General features: G+C 38.6%; 1 pseudogene; it reads right to left on the bottom strand.

Annotated features, from left to right (window-relative positions):
* Nucleotides 1-5,003: 5,003 nt before the first annotated feature.
* On the bottom strand, nucleotides 5,004-5,957 carry LOC110582600 (annotated as a pseudogene).
* Nucleotides 5,958-7,996: the final 2,039 nt, after the last annotated feature.

Raw genomic sequence — 7,996 nt, 5'->3', positions numbered from 1 at the left:
AACTGACAATATACAGTAACAGTCACCTTACAGGCAAAATAATGGCACTAAATTCATATCTTTCAATAGTTACCCTGAATGTAAATGGGCTAAATGCCCCAATCAAAACACACAGGGTATCAGATTGGATAAAAAAACAAGACCCATCGATATGCTGTCTGCAAGAGACTCATTTTAGAACCAAAGATACCCCCAGATTGAAAGTGAGGAGGTAGAAAACCATTTGCCATGCTATTGGACACCAAAAGAAAGCTGGAGTGGCAATCCTTATATCAGACAAATTAGATTTTAAACCACAGACTATAATAAGAGATGAGGAAGGACACCATATCCTCCTTAAAGGGTCTATCCAACAAGAAGACCTAACAGTTGTAAATGTCTATGCCCCTAATATGGGAGCAGCCAATCATATAAGCCAATTAATAACAAAAGCAAAGAAATACATCAACAAAAATACAATAATAGTGGGGGACTTTAACACCCCCCTCACTGAAATGGACAGATCATCTAAGCAAAAGATCAACAAGTAAATAAAGACTTTAAATGACACACTGGATCAAATGGACTTCACAGATCTATTCAGAACATTCCATCCCAAAGCAACAGAATACACATTCTTCTCTACTGCCCATGGAACATTCTCCAGAATAGATTACATCCTAGGTCACAAATCAGGTCTCAAACGGTACTAAAAGATGGGATCATTCCCTGCATTTTTTCAGATGACAACGCTTTGAACCTAGAACTCAATCACAAGGGGAAAGTCAGAAAGAACTCAAATACATGGAGGCTAAAGAGCATCCTACTAAAGAATGAATGGGTCCACCAGGAAATTAAAGAAGAATTTCAAAAATTCATGGAAAGAAATGAAAATGAAAACACAACTGTTCAAAATGTTTCAGGTGCAGTAAAGGCAGTCCTAAAATGAAAGTATATAGCAATACAAGCCTTTCTCAAGAAAAAAGAAATGTAACCCTACACCTAAAGGAGCTGGAGAAAGAACAGCAAATAAAGCCTAAACCCAGCAGGAGAAGATAAATAATAAAGATCGGAGCAGAAATCAATGAAATAGTAACCAAAAGAACAGTAGAACAGATCAACGAAACTAGGAGCTGGTTCTTTGAAAGAATTAACAAGATTGATAAACCCCTGGCCAGACTTATCAAAAAGAAAAGAGAAAGGAGCCAAATAAATAAAACCATAAATGAAAGAGGAGAGATCACAACCAACACCAAAGAAATACAAACAATTATAAGAACATATTATGATCAACTCTATGCCAGGTAATTAGATAATCTGGAAGAAATGGATGCATTCCTAGAGATGTATCAACTACCAAAACTGAAACAGGAAGAAATAGAAAACCTGAACAGACCTATAACCACTAAGGAAATTGAAGCAGTCATCAAAAATCTCCCAACAAACAAAAGCTCAGGGCCAAATGGCTTCCCAGGGGAAATTCTACCAAACATTTAAAGAAGAATTAATACCTATTCTTCTGAAACTGCTCTAAAAAATAGAAATGGACTATGAGGCCACCATTACCTTGATCCCCAAACCAGAGAAAGACCCCATCAAAAAGATTTACAGACTAATATCCTTGATGAACATGGATGCAAAAATTCTCACCAAAATACTCGCCAATGGGATCCAACAGTACATTAAAAGGATTATTCACCAAGACCAGTGGGATTTATTCCTGGACTGGAAGGTTGGTTCAACATCCACAAATCAATCAATGTGATACAATACATCAATAAAAGAAAGAACAAGAACCATATGATCCTCTCAATAGATGCAGAAAAAAGCATTTGACAAAGTACAGCATCCTTTCATGATCAAAACTCTTCAGAGTGTAGGGATAGAGTGTACATACCTCAATATTATAAAAGCCATCTATGAAAAACCCATAGCGAATATCATTCTCAATGGGGAAAAACTGAGAGCTTTCCCCCTAAGGTCAGGAACATGGCAGGGATGTCCACTATCACCACTGCTATTCAACATAGTATTAGAAGTCCTAGCCACAATAATCAGACAACAAAAAGAAATAAAAGGCATCCAAATTGGCAAAGAAGAAGTCAAACTCTCATTCTTTGCAGATGATATGATACTTTATGTAGATACCGAAAAGACTCCACCCCAAAACTGCTAGAACTCATACAGGAATTCAGTAAATTGGCAGGATATAAAATCAATGCACAAAAATTAGTCGCATTCCTATATACGAACAACAAGACAGAAGAAAGAAAAAATTAAGGAGTCGATCCCATTTACAATTGCACCCAAAACCAGAAGATACCTAGGCATAAATCTAACCAAAGAGGCAAAGAATCTGTACTCAGAAAACTATAAAATACTCATGAAAGAAATTGAGGAAGAGACAAAGAAATGGAAAAATGTTCCATGCTCATGGATTGGAAGAACCAATATTGTGAAGATGTCAATGCTACCTAGAGCAATCTACACATTTAAAGCATTCACTATAAAAATACCATCCACTTTTTTCAAAGAAATGGAACAAATAATCCTAAAATTTGTATGGAACCAGAAAAGGCTCCGAATAGCCAGAGGAATGTTGAAAAAGAAAAGCAAAGCTGGTGGCATCACAATTCTGGACTGCAAGCTCTATCACAAAGCTGTCATCATCAAGACAGTATGGTACTGGCACAAAAACAGAAACATAGATCAATGGAATAGAATAGAGAGCCCAGAAATGGATCCTCAACTCTATGGTCAACTCATCTTCGATAAAGCAGGAAAGAATGTCCAATGGAAAAAAGACAGTCTCTTCAACAAATGGTGCTGGGAAAATTTGACTGCCACATGCAGAAGAATGAAACTGAACCATTTCCTTACACCATACACAAAAATAGACTCAAAATGGTTGAAAGACCTGAATGTGAGACAGGAGTCCATCAAAATCCTAAAGGAGAACACAGCCAGCAACCTCTTCGATCTCAGCTGCAGCAACTTCTTCCTAGAAACATCGCCAAAGGCAAGGGAAGCAAGGGCAAAAATGAACTATTGGGACTTCATCAAGATAAAAAGCTTTTGCACAGCAAAAGAAACAGTCAACAAAACCAAAAGACAACCAGCAGAATGGGAGAAAACATTTGCAAATGATGTATCAGATAAAGGGCTAGTATCCAAAATTTATAAAGAACTTATTAAACTCAACACCCAAAGAACAAATGATCCAATAAAGAAATGGGCAGAAGACATGAACAGACATTTTTCCAAAGAAGACATCCAAAAGGCCAACAGACAGATGAAAAAGTGCTCAACATCGCTCGGCATCAGGGAAATCCAAATCAAAACCTCAATGAGATACCACCTCACACCAGTCAGAATAGCTAAAATTAACAAGTCAGGAAACGACAGATGTTGGCGGGGATGCAGAGAAAGAGGAGCCTTCCTACACTGTTGGTGGGAATGCAAGCTGGTGCAGCCACTCTGGAAAAGAGTATGGAGGTTCCTCAAAAAGTTGAAACTAGAGGTACCATATGACCCAGCAGTTACACTACTGGGTATTTACCCCAAAGTTACAAATGCAGGGATCTGAAGCAGTAAGTGTATCCCGATGTTTATAGTAGCAATGTCCACAATAGCCAAACTATGGAAAGAACCAAGATGTCCATCGACAGATGAATGGATAAAGAAGATGTGGTATATATACACAATGGAATATTATGCTGCCATCAAAAGGAATGAAACCTTGCCATTTGCAAAGATGTGGATGGAACTGGAGCGTATTATGCTTAGCGAAATAAGTCAATCAGAGAAAGACATGTATCATATGATCTCGCTGATATGAGGAAATCTTATTTTCAGGAAACAAACTGAAGGTTGCTGGAGTTGTGGGGGTTGGGATGGAATGGGCGGCTGGGTGATAGACATTGGAGAGGGTATGTGCTATGGTGAGTGCTGTGAATTGTGTAAGACTATTGAATCATAGACCTGTAACTCTGAAACTAGTACGACATTATATGTTAAAAAAAAAAAAAGAATCAGATAACAGGAAGGGAAAAATGAAGCAGGGGAAATGGGAGGGGGAGATGAACCACGAGAGACTATGGACTCTGAGAAACAAGCGGAGGGTTCTAGAGGGGAGCGGAGTAGGGGGATGGGTTAGCCTGGTGATGGGTATTAAAGAGGGCATGTACTGAATGGAGCACTGGCTGTTATATGCAAACAATGAATCATGGAACACTACATCAAAAACTAATGATGTAATGTATGGTGATTAACATAACATAATAAAGAAAGAAAACAAAGTCTGCAAAATGAATGTTTCACCTTAAGACATATAATTAGGAAACATTTAAAATTTTTATTCTATGTAGTATAAAACAATGTGCATAGATTTGGTACATAATTTCTTTGTTTTTACTTTGGGAAAAAGGAAATGAAGAAATGTTTTATAAATATCTCCATCCCTTTTATAAAATACTGCTACTGAAATCAGCAATTCCTTGCACGTACAATCATCAACTCTGAACATATGAATTATACCTAGGAATTGGAATTTACCTAGATGAGTTATGTGTGCTCTTCTAAAATGTACAATTATATCATAGAACACTATGACTTCTCCAGTTTGGGACAGTTTTGAATATGAAACTCCTGCCTCCATATATATATATAAGGAAACAAGAATACTCTTTCCAGTCATCAAGTTTAAAAAAAACTTCACAGTCTGATTTATCTTTATCAAAGTTAAAATGATTCACCACTGCATTTCATGGATTATTTTGATCCTCAGTAGTTCCTCAATACAAAATAAATTTCGCATGATCTTTTTATCTGTTTGGGTTTTGTAAAGAAGATAGTAATACAAAATGTATTGAAATGGCAGCAGTCCATGGACTAAAGAAAAAGGAATTAAAAATAAAATGTTCACCAACTTTATCCCTTCTAATTTTCAATGGCTTCAGATATTGAAACTTAATTGGTTTCTTGTGCCTATCCATTATGAACATAACTCAGTCTTCTAATACTCCTCAGTGTGCATCTTTTCCTTGGTGCTTTACTGTGCGACATAGAAGATCATTTCATCCGACTTTCACCATTTGTTCTTCCCATGATTTCATTTCATTATAATAACGAATTTTATCATCATTAGCAAGTTGAATATATACCTGCTTTTGAGAACTAGAGAGATTTTTCCAGTTTTCATTTATATTCCTCAGCTTTACCTGTGATGTACCATCCTTAGTTTCCAGGAAACTTTCTGGTATAAAAATGTTATAAGCTGAGTGAGGTCTTTTCAGTTTTCCAAGCATTGTTAACTCTCTCTTTTTTTTTAAATTAATGCTTTTTTTTTTAAACGTTTTTGCAGCATTTCTTTTTCCAAAGATACGATCTGACTTGGAGTTAACTGTTCTTTTTTTTTTTTTTTTAAAGATTTTATTTATTTATTTGACAGAGAGAGAAATAGCGAGAGCAGGAACACAAGCAGGGGGAGTGGGAGAGGGAGAAGCAGGCTTCCTGCCGAGCAGGGAGCCCGATGTGGGACTCGATCCCAGGACCCTGGGATCATGACCTGAGCCGAAGGCAGACGCTTAACGACTGAGCCACCCAGGCGCCCCTGGAGTTAACTGTTCTTGAATTCTGTTTATCTCTTCTTTGTATGCCTGCCAGTGTGCCCTGTAAGCCTCTTCATATATTTTTTTTCTCTGAATCAGGAAATTCCCTCCATAGTTGGGTGATTTTTCTAATTCTGAAGTTTTCACATTTGGGTTTTGAGCTTTAAATATGGGTAGCTGTTCTTTAGAAAATCAATTGTATGAAGTCAGAGGCTTCTTTGGGTTACTATTCACAGTGGATGAAAAACATCTCAGTACATACGCAAAACGGAAAGGAGAGAGCAATCGACTTCCACAGCCCGCTCAGAGGTCCACTCCAGACTTTCCCAGGGCACTCAGCAAGCTCCACAGGCTGCGGAAAAGCGCCATTGCACCAGCCTACAAGGCCCCGATGGGTCGCCAATCTTGTAGAGCCCTTGGGCACAACAGAACAACTCCGACAATGACGACTGGAACCAGCTGGCGACCCTCTGCAGTTTATTCTCATGCCTGCCACTCTCAGCCAGCTCCTTTGTTGCTAGTGAGGCATCTCCATTAAAGTTGTTCTCAAGGTCATACTCCAAGAAGAGTGACTTATCTCCCTACTATATGCCCAGGCATTCTTCAGATCTCCGTTTCCATGCTCTCTGCTTCCAGGTTGTTTGCCTGCCTTCTCCTCAGGAGTAGTGTAGTGCCTCCAGGCTCTAACACATCTAAGTCTGCTGACTCCTAAAAGTCTAGGCTTTAAGCCCTGCTGTTTGCAAGAACCCATGAAATTCAGCCCCCCCCTTGTTTTCCAAGCCAATGACTTTGAGGAAATGTTTTCTTTGTGTGTTCCCCTGTATACTCCTCTCTCTCTCTTGCCCTTCTCCCTGACAATGGCTCCCTCCACTCTGCAATACTTGCAATGTTTCTTCCCTAAACCATCTCTCCATACTTCTTACCTTCTTTGATGTGGCCTCTTCTCTACCTTTAGTTGTTGTGTTTGGCCAGCAAACCCCAAGGTGGTGAATGAAAAGATTACCCCAGACTTTAGTAGGAGAAAGGAGAAGGTGTGGGGACCAGACGCTCTAGTGGCAGAAGGTCCAGAGCCAAGCTCTGCCTCCACTTTTATTGTGAACGTTATCAATACATCAAGGGAATAAGAAAAACAAAAAGGAGTGTGAAGTTTTAATAATCAGGACAGTGACATAGGGAGTATCCTCTGATTATAACAAGCTATGCTTGTGACATGCATGCAGGCAGGGAGTACGTGACCACCAAAGATAAATGTTTCTCCTAAGCACCTACTCCCCACATGAGTGCACTGAGCTGCAACAAGGATCTAGCTGTTTTCAAGCCAGAAACTGCAAAAAAGGCCCAGTTTTCTGCACACTCCTTCTTTGCTTTTCAATTTATCTCACCCACAGAGGCATATATTTATTAAATCTTACCTAGCTGGCATTACAAATTCTCACATTTCCCCCCTTTTTATTCTTTGTAAATAGGAGGTCTCACTGTACTTGTGCCAGGTACAGGTCTCAGGTGTCTCCTGCTTGGGAAAGTGTTGTCACTCCAATTTTGCAGACTATGAACAAAAGTAACAAAGAAATAAGTAAAACAATAGACAGTCTGATGAGTCCTCATTTAGTATAGGAAAACCAGTTTTTTGGATTAAACCATTGTAGATTGTCAGAGAGAATACCCAAGGTTTTTTGTTTGTACTCATGCTCATTAATGGTGGTGAGAGAAGCTAAAATTTCTTCCTTTAAGTTGTGAATATCTAAGATTACGCTGTCATGAAAGGAGCCTTGAAGATGCTTTTTAATTATTTCCCAATCATATTGAATGCTATTCCAGTGTAAAGGGGTTATACAAATGACTTTATGAGCTCAATCACAATTAAGATGCTGGCCAAAAGTCAAGGCCTCTTGTTTTTCTCCCAGGTATTCTATTGCTCATTCCATCAGTTGGAGTCTCCCCAACAATTTTTGATCAATTGTCTGTTGTAGTTGAAATTCTTGAGTTACATTATATAAAACTTGATCAACATATTGAGCAGTTTGGATGGTATGGGTGAAGGCAGCTCTGGCAATGCTAATGGCCATCAAAATGGAGACAGCTGCTACAATACCTGTTATGAGTAGGCCTAGAAACCTGTGTGGCCTTTTTAATTCACTAAGTGCCTGATTAAGAATACTGAATAATTTGAATTCCTCCCAAGGCCTGGTAAGGTTGACAGGGATAAAGTTAAAAGGTTGTCTTTTTGAAAGAATGATGTGAGTAGCTTTGTGGTAAGTAATGTAATTACTTAGGCAGGCTGCACAATATGTTTTTCACCTGTTGGAGGTCTTGATAATGTAGAGTCCATCCTCCTTAGATAGAGATATATTGGCTCCCAATAAGAAAACATAAGGATGTGGTATACAGAGTTGAATATGATCAGTACA

The sequence above is a fragment of the Neomonachus schauinslandi genome, chromosome X (genome assembly GCF_002201575.2).
Source record: "Neomonachus schauinslandi chromosome X, ASM220157v2, whole genome shotgun sequence".
NCBI classification, from domain to species: Eukaryota; Metazoa; Chordata; class Mammalia; order Carnivora; family Phocidae; genus Neomonachus; species Neomonachus schauinslandi.
Note: the sequence above shows the minus strand (reverse complement) of the source record. Positions and strands in the feature narration are given on the sequence as shown.